A 23,925-nucleotide genomic window follows, 5' to 3' on the forward strand; every position below is an offset into this window, starting at 1 on the left:
TTCTGTGTTCTTTATTCTATTCCATTGGTCTATGTGTCTGTTTTTGTGTCAGTACCATACTGTCTTGATGATGACAGCTTTGTAGTAGAGGCTAATATCTGGGATTGTGATGCCTCCTGTTTTGGTTTTCTTCAATATTACTTTGGCTATTCAAGCTTTTTTGTGGTTCCATATGAATTTTAGGATACTTTGTTCTAGCTTTGAGAAGAATGCTGGTGCAATTTTGATTGGGATTGTATTGAATGTGTGGATTGCTTTGGGCAATAATGATATTTTAACAATGTTTAATCTTCTGATCTATGAGCATGGAATATTTTTTCCATTTCTTTGTGTCTTCTTCAATTTCCATCATAAGTTTTCTATAGTTTTCATTATACAGATCTTTTACATCTTGGGTTAGGTTTATTCCTAGGTGTTTTATGGTTTTTCATGCAATTGTGAATGGGATCAGTTTCTTGATTTCTCTGTTGCTTCATTATTGGTGTATAAAATTGCAACCGATTTCTGTACATTGATTTTGTACCCTGTGACTTTGCTGAATTCATGGATCAGTTCTAGTAGAGTGGAGGATACATTCTAAGACTCCCCAGTGCATGCCTGAAGCTAGGATAGTGTACTCAACCCTGTATATAATCTATTTGTTATTTTTAAATTCATTTTTTATTTAAAAAATGTTTGTTTTTGAGAGAGAGCTGGAGAGGGGTAGAGAGATGGTGATAGAGGATCCAAAGTAGGCTTTGCACTGACTGTAGCAAGTCCCATGTGGGGCTTGAATTCATGAAATGCAAGATCATGACCTGAACCAAAGTCAGATGCTCAACCGACTGAGTCACCCAGGTGCCCCCATAGTATGTTTTTTCTTTTACATATACACCTATGATAGTCTAATTTATGAATTAAGCACAGTAAAAAATTAACATCAATAAATAATAGGACACATAACAATATACTATATAAAAGTTATGTACATGTGTTTTCTCAGAACATTTTATTGTCCTGTACTCACATTTGTGTGATGTGAGTTGATAAGATGCCTAACGTGATATGAAGTGACATGTAGGAGTTGTGATTGTTTTAGTTAGGCTACTGTTGATGTTAGAAGGAGTATCTTTTGTTTCTGGGCCACGTTTGACTTTAGGTGACTGAAAGCCTTGAAAAGCCAAGCCATGGCTTGGTTGAAGGGGTTATGAGAATTTCTTGTCCAAAGGGTATATTACTTCAAGGGAGGGCAAAGACTTTTAATGGACTTTAAAGCACTTTTAGGATGTAAGTAAGTTATTTTTTTCATGTCCATGTCTTATATCCCCTAATAGGTTAGAAATTATTTAATACTTTTTTTTTGCTGTTTAAATTTTAAAATTTAAAAAAAAAACAGTTCCTCAGTTGTACTAAACCAAATTTCAAGTAGTCTGCAACAGTATGTGATTAGTGGCCATCTCATTGGACAGCTAACTTTATGGCTAATTATGTAGCTAAAAAGCATAGACTGAGAGAAATCTATTATAATTCCCAGAAAGTTATCTTGGGGAGAATGGTTTACATGTTTTTATATTCCTAGCACAGAAAAATTAAGACAGATATGTTGATTTGGAAAGTGAATGAATTAGCCAATGGACTGGTCTGAATATTTTGTCACTGAAGGAAGGAATGAGTCATTGGAAGGCAGTTCTAAAGAATACAGATGTCTCCTTCCAAACTGAGTCTGATTAGCGACTCAATTAACGGAATATAAACCAGGCAGAGCAGAAAAGAAAATGGGTCCTCAGAAGAAATAGCATAAACAGGAGGACAAGAATCTTAGTCTCTACGAATGGAGGAGAATGGAGGAGATGGGAGGTGAGGTCCCTAAGGGATGTCATGGAGAAAACCTTTGTTATTTATCTACAGAACTATCCCCCTTGAGAGTTGCCACCTTATCAAAGATTGCAGCCCCCTGTTCACTGCTGAATTGAGACATACACTTTCTCTTCATTATTCTTTCTCCTTCTGGGATTGGCCTCTCCTTATCAAGTATTTTCCTTTAATCTCATAACTATCACGTAGTTACCCACCTATCCAAGTTATAAACTGAGTTTTCTCATAGGAAAGGAAACAGAAATTTCCCATCCTTTGGCTGTCTCAGAACTCAATACGAAACACTAGGGTATTGTACTCAGGTATATTTTAAAGCTCAAACAATGCAGGGCACTATTCTGCATAATGAGGACACATTAGTGAATAAAATAGGCACAGGAACTGCCTTTATGGAGGGAGAGACAGTAAGTGGATTAAGCGATGTTAGAAACCACAAATCCTATGAAGAAAACGAAAGCCTAGTGATTCTGATTTATATTATGAATAGGTAGTTATAGGGGAGGGTGTATTCCTCCTCCTTACCCCCTCCATGGGCTTTTCTGGATATAATTTGAGCTAAGACAGAACTACTGAGGGGAGTCACCCATCATAGGATTTGTAACCACACAACATTTAATAATTGTTTCTATGGATTGTCTGTGACGAGCCTCCTGGCTCCAATCCTCTGAGAAACAACGCAAACTCTTGAGTCACACCCCAACACCTAAACCAGAACCTCGGGGGCTGGAGTCCAGGACTTGGCATTTTTAACACCGGCCTGATGTACGCCTAACTTTGGCATTCTTTGTCCTAAATCCCGGGTTAGTAACCACCACCACCCTCACATAATGGGATGGATTCAGGCTGTGCCGTTCTCATTGGCGCCGAACCTTTGTTGACCTCACTTTTGGTGGCCTTTCTCCCAGACCCCAATCGCAATCCCAATTTAGGTTCGTCCCATCCGCTCTTTCCCTTTAGTGGGCGATGACCAGCCTCACACTGCACCAGTTTCGGGAAATCTAGTGTTCTTACAAACCACTTTCTGCAAACAATCATGTGCCTTAAGCTTTGCGTTGGTGTCCGTTTCCTGGACGTATTACTTTTCTCTTACCAGGAGTTAGTTCATTCTCAATTGTTGTATCGACACTTGAATTCCTACTCGTCTGTTTGGATTTTTTTTTTTTTTTAACCGCAAAGTGGAGAGTATACGCCCCAGTCACATAACTTCCTGGCAAGCCCGTGGAACACAATGTAGCGGGAACCAAGTCTGCTTCCCGAAACTCCAGACTTTGAAAATTTACCAATCTTCCGCGAAAGTCGACGTTGAGGGTAAGAGAGAACTTCAGAGGATTCTCACCTTCCCGGCCAGCCGTTCCCTGCTTCTGGCTGCAAACCCGCCCTTGTGCTTTGAGTTGGATGTCCCAATATGGCCGCCCACATGGCCAGGGAGAGCGGGCGCGATCATAATACCTCAGAGGAAATACCAGAAATTCTTTGTCCGGGGGTCACTGAAGGACCCCAGTGCTCGTAGGCCAGTACACTAAGGAGTTCCCGGAAGATCCACGTTCAGATTCCCCTCGTGGGTCTGAGGGAAACTCGATCAGTGTGTGGTTTTGTCCTTGGAAAGTTGTTTTATTTATTTCTATTTCTATTATTTCTATTTCTGTTTCTGTTTGTCACGGTGGAGGTTTTGCTTCTCACAGGGTGACGTCTGAACCTGCTCTAGTATATGGATCCATGAAATCACTGCTGGGGCTGGTCGAGGAGGGTAGAATCACCAAGATGGAGGTATTTAAGGAGAACCAGATGGGACCCTGATTTGAGGGTTTTGAGGGGAACCAGGTAGGTGTGTCTGTGGTTGGGGTACTTCTGGGGTCATTAAGACAGTTAAGGATCTATAGGGAATCAAAGACCATGTCAGCTCTGTCCAGAGTATGGGGTTCTGTGGATCTCTCTTCTTGTCAGTAGTGCAGATGGTGCAGATCATTTACAATGATCGAAGTGTCTCGTTCTGGTGGGGACTTGATTTGGGGCTCACGATGTTGGGGCCTGGGTGGATGCTCATCACATCGGGTGTTTCACCGGGTTTCGGATTAATAGGGTGTGTGTGATCCGTGTCTGGTACAGAGAGATTTGTGAGGGCTGAAGCTTGATGCCAAGGACCTGGGGCTGGGGTTTGGGTTGAAGTTCATAGCTGGGCTGCTGGGGCAGAAGGCTGCAGAGCTCAGAAGAGTAGTTTGAAACCCTCTGTGGTTTTGTTTAAAAATTTTTTTAAATGTATATTTATTATTGAGACAGAGAGAAACACAGCATGAGTGGGGTAGGGGCAGAGGGAGAGAGGGCGACACAGAATCCGAAGCAGGCTCCAGGCTCTGAGCGGTCAGCACAGAGCCCTACCTGGGGCTCGAACCCACGAACTGTGAGATCATGACCTGAGCTGAAGTCGGACACTCAACCAACTGAGCCACCCAGGCGCCCCTGTTTTGTTTTGTTTTGTTTTGTTTTAAGCCTTTTGTCCAGGGGTTGACTTATTGCAGACCAAGGGACTAAATGGCCTTTGCAGTCTGTTCGTCATCTATGGCTGTTTTCCTGAGGCAAAGGAAGAATTGCATCCTTGTGACAGAGATCTTAAAGCTGAAAATGTATAACATCTATCCCTTTGCAGAGAATGTTTGCCAACGCCTGCACTCACCTCTTAATGTATAGCAGAGGCAAACACTTGCTTATGTGCCTGACACATTCACGCTTTGTTCTTTGCCAACAGAATCTCCATTTTCCTTAGTATCCATCCCTCTTGCAGGGTGACCCACGTCTCAGTTTTTACTAAGTACCGGTATTAGTCAGTCATGGTCGTTGCGATTGCTAATGACTGAATTTCTGTGAAATGAGCTTAGTATGTGGTGCAGTTCCAGCCAATCTGTGAAAATCTGCTTAGTGGTTTTTGGGGGAGCATTTTCTCTTTTATATTAGTAATTCTTTGAATCTCTTTTTCCATGTCCATGACGATACTGAGTACAACTTGGTTTTTTTTTTAAATGTTTACTTTTTTTTTTAACTTTTTTAAATGTTGTCTATTTATTTTTGAGAGACAGAGAGAGATGGTGCGAGCAGGGGAAGGTCAGAGAGAGAGGGAGACACAGAATCTGAAGCAGGGTCCAGGCTCTGGGCTGTCAGCACAGAGCCCGATGAGGGGCTTGAACCCACAAACTGTGAGATCATGACCTGAGCTGAAGCTGGACACTCAACCGACTGAGCCACCCAGGCGCCCCTCTAATGTTTATTTGTGTGTGAGAGAGAGAGAGTCTGAGTGCTAGTCAAGTGAGGGAGGGGCAGAGAGCCACCCAGGCACCCTAATGTTTACTTATTTTTGAGAGAGAAAACAGGAGTGGAGGAGGAGCAGAGAGAGAGACAGAGAATCATCAGTAGGCAACTCAGAGCTTGATCTCAAAACTGTGAGATCATGACCTGAGCTGAAATCAAGAGCTGGTCACTTAACCCACTGAGCCACCTACATTATGCATTTTTAAATTATTTTTTAATGTTTTATTTATTTTTGAGAGAGAGAGAGCTAGCAGAGAAGGGGCAGAGAGAGACGGACACACAGAACTGGAAGCATGATCCAGGCTCCCAGCTGTCAGCACAGAGCCCAATGAGGGGCTTGAACCCACAAACCGTGAGATCATGACCTGAGCCAAAGTCAAGTGCATGTAGGTGAGAGGGCCAAAGGGAGGGAGAGAGAATCCTAAGCAGGCTCCAGGCCCAGTATGGAGCCCTCATGAGGCTCGATCCCATGACTCTGCAATCATGACCTAAGCCAAAATCGAAAGTTGGACACTCAACCACCTGAGCCACACAGGCACTCCTCAGCTGTTCACAAATATTAACAAAAAAGATATTTTTAACATTCTCCATTCTCCATTCAAGCCTAAGCCAGATCATGCCTTATACCTACTTTACTTTAATTCCTTTGTGTATTTACTAATTCTGATCTTCTGGTTATTGTCGATGTTACCATTGCATTCGTTTCTGAAAGCTTCCATTTTTTTCCATTATATCCTGATGGCATTAAGCCCCAGTTGACTGCACTACTTGTCAGACATGAAATTCTTCTCCCAGTGTCTCTGTGATAATAGTTTTCTCTTGCTCATGCAGAGATTTCCCTAAATTCCCCAGTGTGCTCCACACAAAATTGCTTACTTGATTCATCTTTTTAAATAATTTTTTTCTTGATAGGCTAGTGTAACAGCATTGAGAAAAAACATAAAAACAGAGAAAGAGGTTTCATTCTATGACAAGAAAACATAAACCTGATCCAGGAAGAATATACATCGTATGAGGGTGAAAAACACTGCCGTGAAATGGTATTTGGAACATACGGATGGTAGTAATGGAAGAGTAGGTGTTGGGACTAGGGCTTACCTCATAGGAAAGGGCACGTCTCTCTGAGGTGTTTGAAGCTTTGTTATATTGTTGCTCCCCAAGGGCAACCACGACAATGAATCCTACAGGGAGACCCCTTTTCCGAGTGTAACCAGATTTCTTGCACCTCTCTCCATCTCCAGTGTTCTTCCCACCCATTTTCACAACCTGCAGCTGTTTTCCTTTGTCCTTCTTTGCCCTTTAAGTGGTTTGACCAAATGGCAATGCAGGCTCCCTGAACATGACGACTCTGTGTCTGTGTGTCCCTAACGTGAGCACATGCCCTGTGCACTGTAGTCATCAAGAAGAATTTGTGAAGTGAAGGAGTCTGTCTCTCACCAGTTTGGATGAGGTGGCCCTCCAACCCGTAGTCTGCTGCTCATGATAAATTGTATGTATTTTACATGTTCTGCAATATTTGGAAAGTCGCCAAATTTTTGTTTATTCATTGTTACTGCTTTTCCCCCTAATATATAAGGAACATTAAACATGGAGTTTTATTTACACTCATAAAATAAGGTCATCAGAAGTCACCTCAAGTGAAGTTATTTAATGTTTATTTTTATTTCTGAGAGAGACAGAGACAGAGTATGAGCGGGGAAGGGGCAGAGAGAGAGGGAGACACAGAGTCTGAAGCAGGCCCCAGGCTCTGAGCTGTCAGCACAGAGCCCGATGTGGAGTTTGAACCCACGGACTGTGAGATCATGACCTGAGCCGAAGTCGGATGCTTAACGATGAACCACCCATACGCCCCACATGTGGAGCTATTTAAAAATACTTTTAGGGGCGTCTAGGTGGCTCAGTTGGTTAAGCATCCGGCTTCAGCTCAGGTCATGATCTCACGGTTTGTGGGTTCGAGCCCCACGTCAGGCTCTGTGCTGACAACTGGCTCAGAGCCTGGAGCCTGCTTTGGATTCTGTGTCTCCCTCTCTCTCTGACCCTCCCCTGCTCACACTGTCTCTCTTTCAAAAATAAATTAAAAACATTAAAAAAATTTTTTAATAAAAATAAAAAATACTTTTATTCCAGGGGTGCCAAAAACTCATCAGCACTAAGTGCCAAATCATCAAGCATCAGAAAATTAAAAAAATAAAGAAATCTCATGTATGAAGTGAATATGGGAAATGCTTCATTCAGAGGTCCTGGTTCATTGATCACCAGAATCATCATGCAGAAGGGGAGCTCCACAAATGGAGTCTAGGTGGGAAAGTATTTTCCAGAAAGTTCATGCTCACCAAATACCAGAGAACACACATATAGGAGAAAAACCTTATGAATGCACTGTATGTGGCAAAGCCTTCCTCAAGAAATCATGGCTCGATGTACGTCAGAAAACACACACATGAGAGAAACACTTCATGCGCAGTGAATGTGGAAAAGGCTTCATCCAAAAAGATAAAGAAGATATAAGACTTTCATCAGAAGTCCTATACTTGGTCAATTTCATAACCATTTGCACATAATACTGTAATAAAACTATATACTTATAATATTAAAAAAAAAGAAAAGTCTTCATCCCGAAGGGGAGTCTCAGGGTAAATCCGCTGATTCATACAGGAGAGAAACCTTGTATATGCAACCAGTGTGGGAAAGGCTTCAGCCAAAGATGTGCCTCATAGCATATCAGAGATTTTACACAGGAAAGACTCCCTTTGTGGGCAGTGAATGTGGAAAATCCTGTTCCCAGAAGACAGGTCTCATTTAACATCAAAGGACTCACACAGGAAAGAAACCCTTTGAATATAGTAAGTGTGGGAAAGCCTTTATCGGAAGTCACAGCTCATTATACATCAGAGAACTCATACAGGAGAGAAACCATATAGATGGATTGAATGTGGGAAATCTTTTCAAGGGAAGTCAGTCTTCAATAAACATCAGAAAATTCATTTAGTCAAAGAAGAAAGTCCTCCATCTGTCACAGGTCCTCACAGACCAGTGTTGTCCTGCAAGAGAAAACCCTTTTTAATATGGTGACTATCCATTGGCTTGTGGCTTGTCAGACACCATTAAACATCGTGGACTTCTGGCAATAGGAATGTGGTCATAGTGGGACAGCCTGCAGCCAGATGTATTTGTTAAATACTTATACTGGGTCCTATTCCAGGAGCTGAATATACAGTGGTGGCCAAAACAGAAAAAGCCCCTGGACTCCTGGAGAGAACACTGAGGTAAACTGGGTCACCTTTAACTTACTTTCTTAAAGTAATTTCTCTGTTCACCGTAGGGCTGGAACTCACAACGCAGAAATTAAGAACCACATGTGCTCCCGGGTGAGCCAGCCAGGTGCCCCATGGATTTTCTTTACATGGTACCCTTACACACCAGCTAATCTAGCGAAACAACATGAATATCTATATTGAGTGAAATATACATGAAGTAATTGGTTCAAGGGAATATTAAATTGAAGGAGCATATTGTTTTGGAGGATGGAGTAAAGACTTACTAATGGTTATTAAGATTATAGTACACAAGTTATCTTTTAAATATGTATTACTTTTTTTGAGAACAATGCTTATTATCTCCTTAAGATTATTAATTCCCTAATTTTAGTGGCTTTACTTAAATTTTAGTGTTTAAAAAATATGAACCAGGAAGATAAAAAATCATTGCCTCGGTCACGTTGACCACATTTGAAGTGCTCAACAGTCACATGTGAATAGTGGCTATAGAATTGGACAGCACTGACACTGAGCAAAAACGAGACAATGAGAGTATCTGTTATCATTTCCATTACACCACAAGATTATCCTGGAGAGTGCTGTTTCCCATGATTTTATATTTCTAGCACAAAGAAAAAACTCTAATTGTATATAGATTTGGATAGTGAGTGAACATATTAATGGGTTAATCAAAATATAGTTTGTCACTGAAGGGAAATACGGTTCTAAAGAATAGAGTTGTCACCCCAGAGTGTTTTCATTGTGATGTGAAAGACTTACTAACTGTTTATAAAGGGACAAAGCAGAAAAAGTGGTAATAATAAAAGTATTATTAGTCCTTGAGAAGAAGGGATCCCCCCCATTCCTCATTTTTTGGTTTCTTCATCCTCGTCATCTTCAATTATCACTTCTTCAGTGAGACTTTACCTTACTTGGCCATGTTCCTTAGTCTCTCCGTATAAACACTTTATAGACTTGCAGTTTTATTTTTTATTTTTATTTTTGGGTGGCGACTGTGAAGATAATACATAGATCATGTTTTGAGTTGATCCCTGATGTTGTCACATCAACGTCCAATGATCTACAATCCAGGTAACTCTCACGCCTCCATTCTTGATTTGTTGTGTAACAGTGATGCTGGATGAGGAAGAGAGTAAGAGGCCAGTCTGGAGGGGAGAAGGACTTCCGTTTTAGAGCTCCCTGGTTCGAGGAGCTGTGGCCGTGCATGAGGCAGTATATTTGATGCTGTTAATAAAATCTTTGATTAGAATTTAGTGGATACATACTCAGTGAACATTCTCTTGATCTGCAGCCCAAACCCCTAATATAGTCAAAATTACTTAATCCATTTAAAATGCTTATGTTTGTGAATTTTTGCCATAAGAAGATCATATAAATACTCCGTGGAGATCACTAATTCATCCTTTCAAGATGAAATACTGCTTAAAAAATACTGATAGTTTTATAGTTGGCTTTTTTAAAGTTTCTTTTTTTCTTTTTTTTTTTCATTTTTTAAATGTTTATTTATTATTGAGAGACAGAGCATGAGCAGGGGAGGGGCAGAGAGAGGCGGAGACACAGAATTTGAAGCAGGCTCCAGGCTCCGAGCCTGATGCGGGGCTCGAACTCACAAACTGTAGGATCATGACCTGAGCCCAAGCTGGACGCTTAACTGACTGAGCCGCCCAGGCCATTTCTTTATTTTTGAGAGCGAGGCAGAGAGAGTGAGCAAGGGAGGGGCAGCGAGAGAGTGAGAGAGAATGTTAGACAAAATGATGTGGGGATGGAACTCACTGACCATGAGATCAGAACTGAACCGAAACCAAGAGTCAGACGCTTAACCGAATGACCCACCCAGGCACCTCTATAATTGGCTTTTTAACGGCTTTAGACCTGACTTCTGTTGAAGGGATGTGTTTAATTCACCAAACTGCCTGCTGATGTACAGTCAGGTTATTCCTCTTTTTTTCTTTTTCTTTTTGTTTTTAGAGTGAGCTGGAGTCGGGGAGAGCGGGAGAGTGGCAGAGGATGGAAGGGAGGCTCCCTCCCGCCTACTACTGCCTACCTCCTACTTTCTAGAGGTACCTCCAATCCAGGCCCCCGAGGGCGTCCATTTTCGCAGCCCCGCCCCAGCCCCGCCCCCCCACTGGTCTCACCCCTACCTAGTCCAGACTGCCTTACTGCGCTGGGCCCTATTCTCAAATTTTGGCAGGACTCTGAGACTCCGTTGTTTGGTCCTCGGTCTGACCGCTGCCTTTCCTACGTCCTGGCTTCTACAAAGCGCGGAGGCCAGGGGAGGCCGCTGGCCCGTAGCCGCCGAGGTCTTCCCTGCCCGGCGGAGCCCCACTTCCGGCCTGTGGGAGTGCTCCGCCGCCATCTTCCCGGAAGGCTAAGTAGAAAACCGCTGGGCCAGCGCCGGGCTCCGGGAACTTATACGTCACAGCGCTGGCAGCCAACAAGAAGGCAGGAAAGGCAAGGGACATCCCTAAAGCGATTTCAGTTTCTTTCGGCATCCGCCCCGCTGGCCGCTAGGACCTAGATCGCCAAGGTGGGCGTGGCTACTTAGGTGTAGAGGAGCATCTGGGGGCGGAACTGGGCCCCCTGGAACATGGTGAAGGTTCTAGCTCCACCCGAAGCGTGGCTAACCACTGTGGAGGGGGAGGGGGCGCTAGAATGGGGGTTTTCGGAAGGGCGTCCAGGCTTTGGGAAATGCGGTGGAGTGTAGAGAAGTTCGGGGTCAAGTGGGTAGGACTCTGCAGTGTCTTTGGAGTGAAGTGCCTGTGAGGCTAGCTAAGGGTCCTTCTGCGGATTTCCTTTGTTTCAGTCACTGGAGAATCAGGGCTTTAGTAATTGACCTGGAACGTATTATGCCAAGTGAATTTGAGAAAGACAAATACCGTGTGATTTCACTCGTATGTGGAATGTAAGAAATAAGACATGAGCATATGGGCAGGGGGGAGAGAAGAGAAGAAAACTAACGACAGGACTCTTATTTAAGAAAATTTTTAAGGGTCGCCTGAGTGGCATAATTGGTCAAGTGTGGGACTTGGGCACAGGTCTTGATCTCGCACTTGGTGGGCTTGAACCCTCGCTTCGGCTCTGTGCCGAATGCTTGCTCAGATTCTCTGACCTTCCCTGCTTATGCTCTGTCTCACTCTCTTAAAAAATAAATAAATGTAAAAAAATTTAAAAAATACATTTTAAATGTTTATTTTTGAGAGAGAGAGCGCGCGAGCGAGCATGATTGGTGGAGGGGCAGAGAAAGAGAGGGGACACAGAATCCAAAGCAGGCTCCAGGCTCCGAGCTGTCACACAGAGCCTGACATGGGGCTCATACCCACAGATCCTGAGATCATGATCTGAGCTTAGTCATGATCTCAGGGTCTGTGGGTTCAAGCCCCGCATTGGGCTCTCTGCTGTCAGCGCAGAGCCTGCTTCAGATCCTCTGTTCCCCTCTCCCCCCACTCTCTCCACCCCCCCAAAATAAACAAATTAAAAAAAAAAGAAAAAAATGAGGGCTCCTGGGTGGCTCAGTCAGTTGAGCATTCAACTTCAGCTCAGGTCGAGATCTTGCAGTTCATGTGTTGGAGCCCCACACTGCGCTCTGTGCTGGCAGCTCAGGGCGTGGAACTTGCTTTGGATTCTATATCTCCCTCTCTCTCTGCCTCTACCCCTGCTCATGCTCTGTCCGACTTTCTCTCAAAAAAAAAAATAGATTTTATTTTTTAGTAATCTCTGCACGGCACCCAATGTGAGGCTTGCACTTACAACCCTGAGATCAAGTGTTGCATGTTCTACCCACTGTGCCAGCCAGGCATCCTTAAAGTATTGGGATTTTATGTCAGGGGACACCTAGATGAGTTTTCTCTTGGTTCTGTAATAAGTTAACATAACTTAGTGGCTTAAACAATGCAAGTGTATTACCCTACAGTTCTAGAGATTATAAGTTCAACATGGGTTTTCCTGTGCTAAAGTGAAGGATTTTCTTGTCAGTAGGAGTATATTCTTTTCCGTAGGCTTCAAGGGAGAATCTGTTTTCCTTTTCCAGCTTCTAGAGGTTGTCCCCACTCCTTGGCTCCTGTCTCCCTTATTCCTCCTCTTCAGAGCCAGCAATGGTGTGTGGATTTCAGGTCACATCACATCTCTCTGGACTCTTTTGCTTTTTACTTATGGGGACTCTTGTGATGACATTGGGCCCACCTGGATAATCCAGGAAATCTCCCAATTTTTAGGTTGTTTGATTAGCAACTGTAATTTCATCAGCAGCCCAAATCCCCCTTTGCCGTGTGATGTAGCATAGTCACAGGTTCCAGGGATTAGAAAGTGGATAACTTTTGGGGTGGGGGTGGGGGGCTAGAGGGGGACGATTCTGCCTACGACAGCACCCGTGGTACCACTGGCAAAGTGTGTGGCTCAAGGTAATATGCTGCTTAAAGTGACTTTGCTTTTGAGTCCTCAGAATCAAGTGAAGTCAGGAGCAGGATGTTCCAAGACCAGGGGAGCATTACTTTTGGAGACATTAACATGACATGTGAAGTCTGTGACGAGAACTTGAGTGACAGTCTAGAAGAATAAAATGGGATTCCGGTTCTGGTCATTTTCTAAGAGCAGAAGGAAAGGACCAAGGTCCAGGTGAGTTTTACAGATTTCTTTATCCCCTCTTTCTTTCCTGTTGTATTTGTGGAGGCTTTTACAAGTTGATTTGATTAATGGGAAAAATACCTATTGATAAAAGTCCGAATTTGAAGAAAAATGAATATTGACCATAATGTCAAAATCAAGGCAAACTTGGAATGGTGGAAATGTAGGTCATAGAATCTGCTCAGAATTTTAAAAGTCAGAATATTAATTAAAAAAACCCTGCAAGACTTTGAGTTATTTATGTTAAGCTACCCAGGTTATCTCCAATATTTTTGGCAGCCATTTCCAGCAAGAGAATCACAAAATGTTACGTGATTTGCAGTTTTGTACAAAGAATGTAGATCCTTTACTCAGAGGTGTAAATATTTCCTGGCGTTGAAATTTTAATACATTTCTTGATGGCCCTATGGTGGACAGTGACCTCAACAGCAGCTTTCTGGTCTATGCAAGAAGAGGCTTTCTGTGGTTGTTTTTCTCTTTCCTCTGTGTGTGTGTGTGTGTGTGTGTGTGTGTGCGCGTGTGTGCATGCACACACATGTGCACACAAACATGCATGTTTTTGCTTTCTTATTGGGGTATAACATACACATAATGAAGTGAATTTGTGTATATTTGTACCCTGGCCAGCATAAAGCATTTATTGAACCAGTGTTTATTTCTTCTAGAGTTCCTTCATACCTTCTGTTACCCCATCCTTTTCAAGCTGTGAAACCTAGATTTATCGAGATGAATTATGGTTTAAATGGCTGCTCGAACCATTTTGCTGAATTAGATTTTGAGTATAGATCTACTAGTAGAGTTTGTTTGTTTTACACATTTTCTTTCTTTTTTAAAAGCATATTTATTTATTTAGAGGGAATGAGTGAGTGAGTGAACAGAGAGAGAATCCCAAGCAGGCTCCACACTGTCAGCACAGAGCCTGATGTGGGGCTCGAACCCACAAACTGTGAGATCATGATCTGAGCCAAAACCAAGACTTGGACGTTTAACCAACTGAATCACCCAGGTGTCCCTTTAATTTAGAAACCCTTCTGAATTATTGAGTGAATGGATGACTGAATTATAGCAGCAGGATGTCTATGTAAGACTTCCCTCTCTTCTGTAATATATAATGTAAATTTACATGTATAGATACAACCTATATATTAGAGATAATTAGATTTCCACACATCTCTTCCAAACTGTCAAATAATCACCTCAGATGATAGAAGAACTTATTGTGGGGCACCTTGGTGACTCAGTCAAACATCTGAGTCTTGATTTCAGCTCAGGCCATGATCCCAGGGTCTTAGGAGAGAGCCATGCTTTGGGCTCCATGGTGAGTGTGGAGGCAGCTTAAGATTCTCTCCCTCTACCCCTCTCCTCTGCTCATGTGTGCTCTTTCTCAAATAAACAAACAAACAAATAACAACAATAACAACAAAAAGAATTTGTCGCTGCAGGGATCATTGTTATTTGGAGACATAGCTGAGGAATTCACCTAGGAGGAGTGGCAGCTCCTAGCAATGTGGCATCGTGGGGAAAAGATCAGTTCCCGATGTCACTCAAGGTGTCCAAATGACATCGCGTCTTTCTCAGTTGTTGACTAATTTTTTGCGGTATCTGAAGTGCTGAATAATGTAAGAGAGATTGCAAAACTTTTTCTGCAGAGGCCAGATAGTAAATACGGTTGGCCCTACAGGCTACTAACTGTCTCTGTATCTTATTCTCCTTTTTTCTTTGTAACTTTTAAAATGTAGAAATTCTTCTTGGTTACAGCCATGGTCCGTAGTCTGCTGACCCCTGGGTAAGACTTGGACTTTGTAAGTGGTAGATTCTCAGTCTCCTAGATGGACAGGGGAGTGTCTCCCCATTCCCGAGGATAAGCCTTAGTCCAAGGTGTACTTGTACAGTCTGTAAAAAGTGTTATGTAACAATGTCTGCATATTGTGCCCAAATATATTTCTCCAAGTATTCTGTTATTTTTCCTAATAGGGAACCAAAGTACCAGACCAATGGGAATCTTAATTTGAAGCTAGGAGATAAACCATAGGTAGAAAGGGAAGACCATGCTTGGAGCTTTCCAGGTAAGTGAATGGGAAGCATCCAGGTAGAAGAAAATAGAAGTAAATTCCTTGATTTGTGAAGGCTTCACACCTCTGAAATATTGTGGAGGTGACTCATCTTCTAGTTTCTAAGCTTTTTTAAAAAATATATTATGTCTTTATTTTATTTTGAGAGAGAGAGAGAGATGGAGAGTGAGCAGGGGAGGGGCAGAGAGAGAGGGAGACACAGAATCCAAAGCAGGCCCCAGGCTCTGAGCTGTCAGCACAGAGCGCGACGTGGGGCTCAAACCCACGGACTGTGAGATCATGATCTGAGCCTAAGTCGGCCGCTTAACTGACTGAGCCACCCCGGCGCCTGTAGTTTCTAAACTTTTGATGGTCTCTAAGGATATCTAAATGGAGCCTCCAGTTATTACTCTCCTATGTTAGTCATTGCTTACACATTTAGAGGAAACTACTCCTGTGTTTTCACCTTTGGATTTGGTCCTGATTTACTTCATCTAGGATCTTGATTTGTTTTCCTTAGGGTTTTTTTTTTTTTTTTTTTTTGTACTGCAGATTCTCAAATCTTTCCCTTTATCATTGCCAGCCATAGGGCCATTTTATGTTCCTTCCTCTCCTCTTGAATTGGGAATTCAATCTTCCATGCCTCTCTGCAAAGAGAATACTTCACATTCATCGCTGTCTTCTGACTTGTGAATCTTCCTTCTTCATTGGTTAATTTTGCTTCCTGGTATTCAGCCTACTTTGAGTGCTGTGTTCCCATAACAACCTGGTCTTTTGATGTGTATGTATTTAGTTTTTTATTCTGGATGGGCAAATATGAGCAAGTGTAGCAAAATATTAACTGTAGAGTCAGGAAGGTGGGCATGTGGCTGTTCACTGTACAATTCTTTCAATTTGTGCATATATTTGAAAATTTTTATACTGAAATAGGGAGGAGCTAAACTTTTGTAATTTTCAGAATAAATTATAGCTTCCAAATGTACTGAAATAATGGAATTCACTTAAATTAAAAAAAAAAACAAGAAATTCACAGTCTTAGGTTTCACCTGGAATCAAACCATAAAACTCATGGATACTTTGCTGATTTCCACATATATTTACTAGATCAGATCTTTCTCTTGATTCATCTTAGATGTTACTCTTGGTTTCATTTCCCTAGTCTAAAAGATCTTAGTTATACCCCTATTACCAACTATATGATATTTAAATCCCTCTGTGATCCAGAGAGTCCAAGATACAATATTTTGCCTATACTTAGTTTTCTCTCTATTCCCTGAATTCCAGGTTAGCTTTGTTTAAACCAATGTCTACAACAAGTGGAAGATTAAGTGCCCCAGTTTCCTGATCTGAATGAGGACCCCTTAATTGATGAATTCCAGATCTATGACAACTAAGGTATAAATACAGAATTCAGCAAGGATTGGGAGTATCATTGGCCAGAAAGGGGCTTGGGGAATGAAACAGGAGAAAGCCAGCTGTTATAGTCTGTGGTTCCACTTTTTAAGGGACTTGAATAGTAACAGTTCAGCAGTGCTCTGCTAATGGGTGCTTAAATGGTTTAGATGGTTCTCTAGCCTAATTTTATTTTTTATTAATTTATGTATTTATTTAATGTTTATTTATTTTGGGAGGGAGAGAGAGCACAAGCGGGAAGGGGCAAAGAGAGAGGGAGACAGAATCCCAAGCAGGCTTCCCACTGTCAGTGCAGAGCCTTGTAGCAGACCTCAAACCCATGAAGGTGAGATCATGACTTGAGCCAAAAATCAAGATTCTCAAGAATTGGATGCCCAAGCGACCCAGGCCTAGTTTTAAAATACACATGGATGATCCTCTTCCTCGTCTTTATATGAGAATAATCTCAGCTAGACAGAAAGTTAGAGCATTGACTACAGGAATCTTCCCCACATTTTAAGAGAAGGGCACTTTAGGGACATTAACTTGGTAGCAGTGTTATTAAATTAATAAGAGAGACAAGATTCAGGAGCAGGATGTCCACTGAAAGAAATTTTGCTTTCTGACCTGCCTCTTCCAGAATTTGTTCTACATAAATGCTTTTAGCTGTTTATTTCCCTGGTCATGTGCCATTTCTTTCTTGCTTCTGGAAGGGCCTCCCTCATTCTGTGGGTATTTCCACGTTATAATACCCTAAAAGTCAGAATGCATAAAGATGACTTGAGCCTGAGTCATCATTTTCCTGGTTTTTAACTTTCCCAGAGAGACCTCACCTAGTCATTTCTCTTTAGGTAATATTGCTATATAGATAGCCCCAAATTTGCCAAAATCTTCCTCCACATTCCTATCTCCAATCAAGTCCTTCCTGTCTGCATTTAGATACCCAATAGTCATCTCAAAATGTACATGCCTCAAAGTACAGACCTGATTTTTCCTACACTCAAAACCTTCCTGATGCTTCTCAACAATATTTAGGCATTTAATTTAAGCCAAATTTAAGCCAAATGCCTAGAAAAACCCTGTGATTCCTCCATTTTACTCACAGCCCACATTAAATTCAACATTGAATGTTGGCTTTTCTTTCTCCTAAATGTATCCTGAGTTCATCCACTCGATGTCTCCACTGTTGTTGCTCTTGACTCAGCCACCATTATCTCTTGGCTGCCTTAATACATAAACTTCCTGTTTCCTCTCTCTCTGCCTTCTCCCATCACTATCCATGGAACAGTCAGGAATCTTTTGGAAATGTAAATCAGAACATGATGTCATCTGTTCAGACCTTCCAGTGGCTTGTCACTGGTCTTAGCATCAAATTATAATTCCTCCTGTCGGATCTACACAATCTTACTTCTGTCCACCTTTTGAACATCAACTTTTTTTCCCCTGTATTGGAGTTGCACTCAGGGCCTCCTGGCTACCTTTCTGTTTCTTGATCTGGCCCAAACGTTTTCTGTCTCCAGGCCTTTGCCCTGCTGTTGAACTTGAACAAAACCTTCTATAATTCTTTACATTCCTTATTCTTGGTTTCTTGGCTCAACTTTTATTTTCTCAGTGCTGATTACCTGTGTAAGTTGACCAACGTCCATTCTTTTTCATATTCTTTCAACTACTTTTTGGTCTCCAGTTGTCTTATTTCTTTCCTTCCATTTTGTTCTCTTTTTGCACACTGGAATGCAGAGAATGTTTCTCTCATCCCCTTGTCATGTTAGGTGAGATGTCTCTCCAGCTTCCCTGATTTTGTGTTAATGAGATACATTTCTTCTTCCATCCTCTTTGCCCATTTTGCAAGGATTTATTCAGAGAGCAGCCAAAACTTTACTAATTAGAAATTGTCTACCATTGATTCTGTATCAACTGTTTTTGGTTTGTTTTGGTTTGGGTTTTTTTGTATGTTATGATTTTATTTCATTGTGTTTCTCCTCATGTCCAAGAAAGAAATTTACACTTAATGATTTCTTTCATTTGACAGTAGAATTGTCAGAGAGCCAGCACAAACCATGGTATTTTAGAAGCAGTTTTATTCCGTAATATGATTGTGAAAGAATTCATTTTTTCCCCTAGAAGTTTGAGAAGTTGGTGATCAAATGCAGTGGCCTTTGGAAATCCAAAACAAGCTTAAGACCATGAAAAGAGGTCATGAACACAGTTCATCTAGATATGTTTCATCTGTACATAAATCTTCTTACTTTAAAGCAAAGTCGTGATAGTTTTGACATACTGAACTCTAATTTAGAATTAGTTCACCAGAATAAAAGTTGTGCAGTGAAGAATACTGAGAAGTTTAATAAAGAAATCAATCATTTCTTCATATTAAGCATGAAAGATGATCCATTGGAATTAAATGCAGTCAATACAGACATACAATCAGCACCAATTTGCAATTCATTACACATCAAACTGAAAAAGGAAAGAAACATCATGAACATATTAAATGGAGTAAGACCTTTATGAGAAGGTCTCTGCTCACTGAACAGCAGAGAACTCGTGCAGAACAAAAGGCCCATGGATGCGGGGTACGTGGGAAACTTTTCTCCAGGAAGTTTTAGCTCACTGCAGAGAACTCCTGCAGGAGAAACTATGAAAATGCCTTAAATGTGGCAAAGTATTCTGTAGGAAAGCAGAGCTCACTATACATCAGCGAACGGAAAGAAGAATGAAGCCCCGTGGATGCAGCGGGTGTGAGAAAGCTTTCTCCAGGAAGTCTCAGCTCTGTGCACGTCAGGGACGTCACACCGGAAATGCTCCCTATCTAGGCAGTGGCTGTGGAAAATCCTGCTTTCAGAAGTCAAGTGTCATTAGACATCAAAGAACTCATACAGGAGAGAAACCCTGTGAATGTAGTGAATGTGGGAAAGGCTATTCCACAAGGTCGGTATTCAGAGACATCAGAGAATCCACACAGAGAGACACAATATGGATGCGGCAATTGTAGGAAAACCCCACACAAGTCATGCGCCATCAAACACCAGACAAGTCATAGGAGAGAGACGTGTAGATTGAGTCACGGTGGAAAATTGTTTCTGTGGGAATCCCACCCCGCTGTGTATCACAGACCCCATCCTAGAGGAAAACTCTTGTTAAACATTGACTGGAAGGCGTTCTGTGGCGTTCCAGACACGAAACATGAGGGAGGATAGGAATATACTTCCTGTAGGACAACCTGTTGTTAGGTGTGCACCTTTAGGAGACAACAGAAAATCTATCCGCACAGGAGGGAAATCTTATAGATGCTCTCAAAGTCGTAGTGCCTTCAGTTACCAATTATACCTTATTTTATGTCACAGTAAACTTGTAAGGAAAATTTGTTACACTTATTATGGTAAAAGTCTTTTAATAAAAGTTTTAGCTTTTTATGCAGTTGAAAACTTTGAGAGTACCCTAATAAAGCACTGATAATGGAAAGATAAACATCACTAAAGATCAGTGGCTCTGGGAAGGTTGAATTGTAATGAACTTGATTTCCAAATCATCAGTAAGTTTTCATAGGGAAAAAAATTATAGGAAGAAAGCTATATCAGGTGCTTAAGGCCACCTTCACATTTGATTTTTCTCAAAAAGGACCGATAAAACTCTTAAGAGCTGCTACGCTTATGGTTATAGTTGATTATAGTGAAAAGTTACAGATTAAATTAGCAAATGTAAAAAGCATAGGGCAGAATCCAGGAGAAACCAGGTATATATTTCCAGGTGTGGGAAAATGAACTGTGAGATCATGACTGAGCTGTTGGATGCTTAACTGCTGGAGCCACCAGGCACCCCACTCTTGTACTATCTATCCTGTAGCCTGGCTATATTAATTTTTTTCTCCCCCGAACTATGTTTTTTAGGTCGGCTTTTACTGGATTTACAGAAAAAGGATTTTCAGAAAAAAATTGTGTAGATGATACAGAGTTCCCATATATCCCATATCCAGTTTCTCTGTTACTAACATCTAACATTAATGTGGTACATATGTTAAAATGAATGAATCAATATTGTTACATTATTGTTAACTCAAGTCCATACTATCATTTTTCACCTACTTTCCCTTTCTGTTCTAGGATTCCATTTGGGATACCATAATACGTTTTGTTGTACCATCTCCTTAGGCCGTTCTTGGCTATGATGGTCTCTCATACGTTCCTTGCTTTTAATGACCATGACAGTTTTGAGAAGTGCTGGGTAGGTATTTTGTAAAATGTCCCTCTATTGGGATTGACCTAATAAATTTTCATTATTAAACAGGTGTTCTGTGTTTGGGGGGAAGAAGACCACAGAAGTAAAAATGTCATTTCATGTCCTGGGGCCATGCTGTCAACATCCTTGAACCTGAATGAGGTGTATTTGCCAGGTTTCTCCATTTTAAGGTCATTCCCCACTTCCCCTCTTTTTGGAAAGCACTCACTGTGTATAATAGCCCGGAGTTCCAGAGTAGAGAGTTAACACTTCGTCTACTTGAAGCTGAGGTATCTACTACATAAATTATTTGGAATTCTGCATAGGAAATTTACCTGTTCTGCGTTATTTATTTAATCATTTATATCAGTGTGGGTTCCTGAACATTTATTTTATACCTTAGGTTATAATCCAAAACTAGTTTATTTTGTTCCTCAGATTTCCCCCCAATTTTGGCCATTGGGATTGTTTTCATTTGGTTCCTGTTCCCCTTTAAAATATCCCATCACTGTAGAGTTTTTGTTGTCGTTGAGCACTCTTATTTCTTTATTTATTTATTGGCACTACAAGTGCCCCAGGCTCAACTTATATATGTCCTCTGTCCTCCATCAGTCATTTCTCCAAGGCACCCTGGTCCATTTCACTGGAGAGTGGTATTAGAAACCAAGATATGGGTCTCAAGTGCCATGCAGTTATTTTGAATTTTCTGTAAACCAGAAACCCTCCCTCTTCAACTCTAGACACAGCATCTTCAAATCTTTTTTACTCTGACTTCTGCTTCTATTGTCACATCTCCTACTCTTACTCTGACCTTCCTGCCTTCCTCTTATAAAGTCCCTGTGATTACATCAGCCCACCACGTAGTCCTGGATTATTTCCCCTTCTTCAGGCCTCAACTTAATCACACTCGCAAAGCCCCTTTTGTCATATAAGGTAACACATTCACAGGTTTTGGGGGTAGAACATGGACATCTTTGGGGGCCATTATTCCATCCGCCACAGCTTTTTTTTTTTGAGAGTGAATGGGGAGGGGTGGCAGGGGGAGAGAGGATCTGAAGTGGGCTTTGCACTGACAGCAGCGAGCCTGACATGGGTTTCCAACTCAGGAACTGAGAGATCATGACTGGAGCCAAAGTCGGACGCTCAACCATCTGAGCCACTCAGGCGCCCCTCTTACGAGGTTTAAAGAACTTGTTGTTTGCAAAGCATTTAGAACTGTGCTTGGAGCATTGTGCAAGTGGTGGATTGAATTATCATTATCATCTGTCCTAAGGTGGTTTATCAAAGCAACTGTTTTGGACCCTGTTCTTCAGAAACCACAGGTAATCATGACAATTAGCAGAATCAATTTGGTGGCTTAGAAGAGTGTCCATTCGTTTCTTCTCCAGAAATTTTGAACAGATATTAAAAGAGGTTGGGTAGACTGAGTACTATCCAAACATTTAATGGTCAAATATTGCCATCCCCCCCCCCCACCCCGCCACACACACAAATGTAGCCATTTTGTAAGCAGAAAAAAGGGTCCACAGCAAAAGACCAGTTACTGGTGTTTGTTTTTTTTTAATTTTCATTTTCTAAAATGACAAGTCGTTTTAGGCCCCCAGCTATTTTCTGTACTCTATGCCCTACATGCCTTGGCACACTTCTTGTAGAACTTCCTACCAGGTGTCTGGATTACAAAGAAATGCAAGAACCTCAGCAGGTGAGGATTTTTAGGGAACAAAGGTTGCAAAAACTAAATCTCTGGCCCAACCATAGAAGAGAAAATCAGTGGTAAACAACTCAAAGTGCTGTTTCAAAAGTAAGCTAGGCCCTGCACTCTTTGCCCAAGATGAGACCAAGATTCGATCCTGTTTATGCTGGCTCTTGGAGCATGCACATAGTCCCTTCTCCATGTCTGACGTTTACTTCTGCTTTATTATAATATTAAAATCTCCTCGGGGCGCCTGGGTGGCTCAGTTGGATAAGCATCAGACTCTTAATTTTGGATCAAGTCATGATCCAGGGGGCCATGGGATCCAGCCTGGCAATGAGCTCTGTACTGAGCTTGGAGCCTGCTTTAGATTCTCTCTCTGTTTGTCTCTCTCTCCTCCTCCTTCTGTCCACTCCTTCATTTGTGCTCTAATATACAAAAATATATATTAAAATATAAGATCTCTATCTAAGGAAGAGCACAGACCTCATGAAAGTAACATGCAATGTATGTATAGGCCAGTTGCCTTAAGATGCATGCATGACCTATTCCCACCTCTGCATCGGATGACTAAACAGTCCCTTCTGAATATATTTATCCTAACCCTAAATAAAAGAAACCCACTCACCGCTTATTGGGAATTCAAGGCTTTGAGAGTTAATCCCTGCAATCTCCTTATTCACTGAAAATAAAACTTCTTTGTGACAATTCCGCTTGGGGCGGGGGATAGAGCGCGAACGAGCCAGATTCAGGGTTCGAACTCATGAACCGCCCAGATAAAGGGAGGATTTCTGGCAGGGGGATAAGAGAACTGTTTGACAAATGTTAGGCCTGCACATTGGACAGTAAAATTTGCTTTATGTGTAGTAAACTACATCTTAAAAAGTTTTTCAAAAGGAATGAAGTAGGGGGCGCTTGGGTGGCTCAGTCACTTAAGCATGGGGCTCTTGATTTCAGATCAGGTCATGATCTCACTGGTTGGTGAAGAGAGGCCATTTGGGGCCCTGTGCATGCACGCTCTCAAACTGAGATACCACCTCACACCGGTCAGAGTCGCTAAAATGAACAAATCAAGAGAATATAGATGCTGGCGAGGGTGTGGAGAGACGGACACCCTCCTACACTGTTGGTGGAAATGTAAACTGGTGCAGCTCCTCTGGAAAACAGTGTGGAGGTTCCTTAAAAAACTATCCATAGAACTCCCTTATGACTCAGCAATAGCCCTGCTAGGGATTTACCCAAGAGATACAGAAGTGCTGATGCATAGGAGCACATGTACCCCAATGTTCATAGCGGCACTTTCTACAATAGCCAAATCATGGAAAGAGCCTAAATGCCCATCACCTGATGAATGGATCAAGAAGATGTGGTATATATATATACAATGGAGTACTATATGGCAATGAGAAAGAATGAAATATGGCCATTTGTAGGAAAGTGGATGGACCTCGAAGGTGTCATGCTAAGCGAAATAAGTCAGGCAGAAAAGGATAGATACCATATGTTTGCATTTGTAGGTCTA

The 23,925-nt window shown here is 41.8% G+C and overlaps 1 long non-coding RNA gene across 4 annotated transcripts in view; it reads left to right on the plus strand.

Moving 5' to 3' along the window:
• Positions 1–3,610: 3,610 nt before the first annotated feature.
• LOC115281214 overlaps positions 3,611–23,925 on the plus strand; it is a 23,634-nt gene continuing 3,319 nt past the window's right edge. Inside the window, exons 1-7 of one of the 4 annotated variants that reach the window (XR_003904162.1) lie at positions 3,611–3,675; positions 7,282–8,420; positions 12,871–13,043; positions 15,027–15,118; positions 16,388–16,498; positions 18,617–19,423; positions 20,596–20,716. This is a non-coding gene — a long non-coding RNA (uncharacterized LOC115281214). Of the gene's footprint in view, positions 3,676–7,281; positions 8,421–10,433; positions 10,493–10,606; positions 10,960–12,870; positions 13,044–15,026; positions 15,119–16,387; positions 16,499–18,616; positions 19,424–20,595; positions 20,717–23,925 lie in introns of those variants that run through there. The other 3 variants (XR_003904159.1, XR_003904161.1, XR_003904160.1) reach the window with 3 other exon arrangements.

This window comes from Suricata suricatta, chromosome 16 (assembly GCF_006229205.1).
Source record: "Suricata suricatta isolate VVHF042 chromosome 16, meerkat_22Aug2017_6uvM2_HiC, whole genome shotgun sequence".
Taxonomy (NCBI): Eukaryota; Metazoa; Chordata; class Mammalia; order Carnivora; family Herpestidae; genus Suricata; species Suricata suricatta.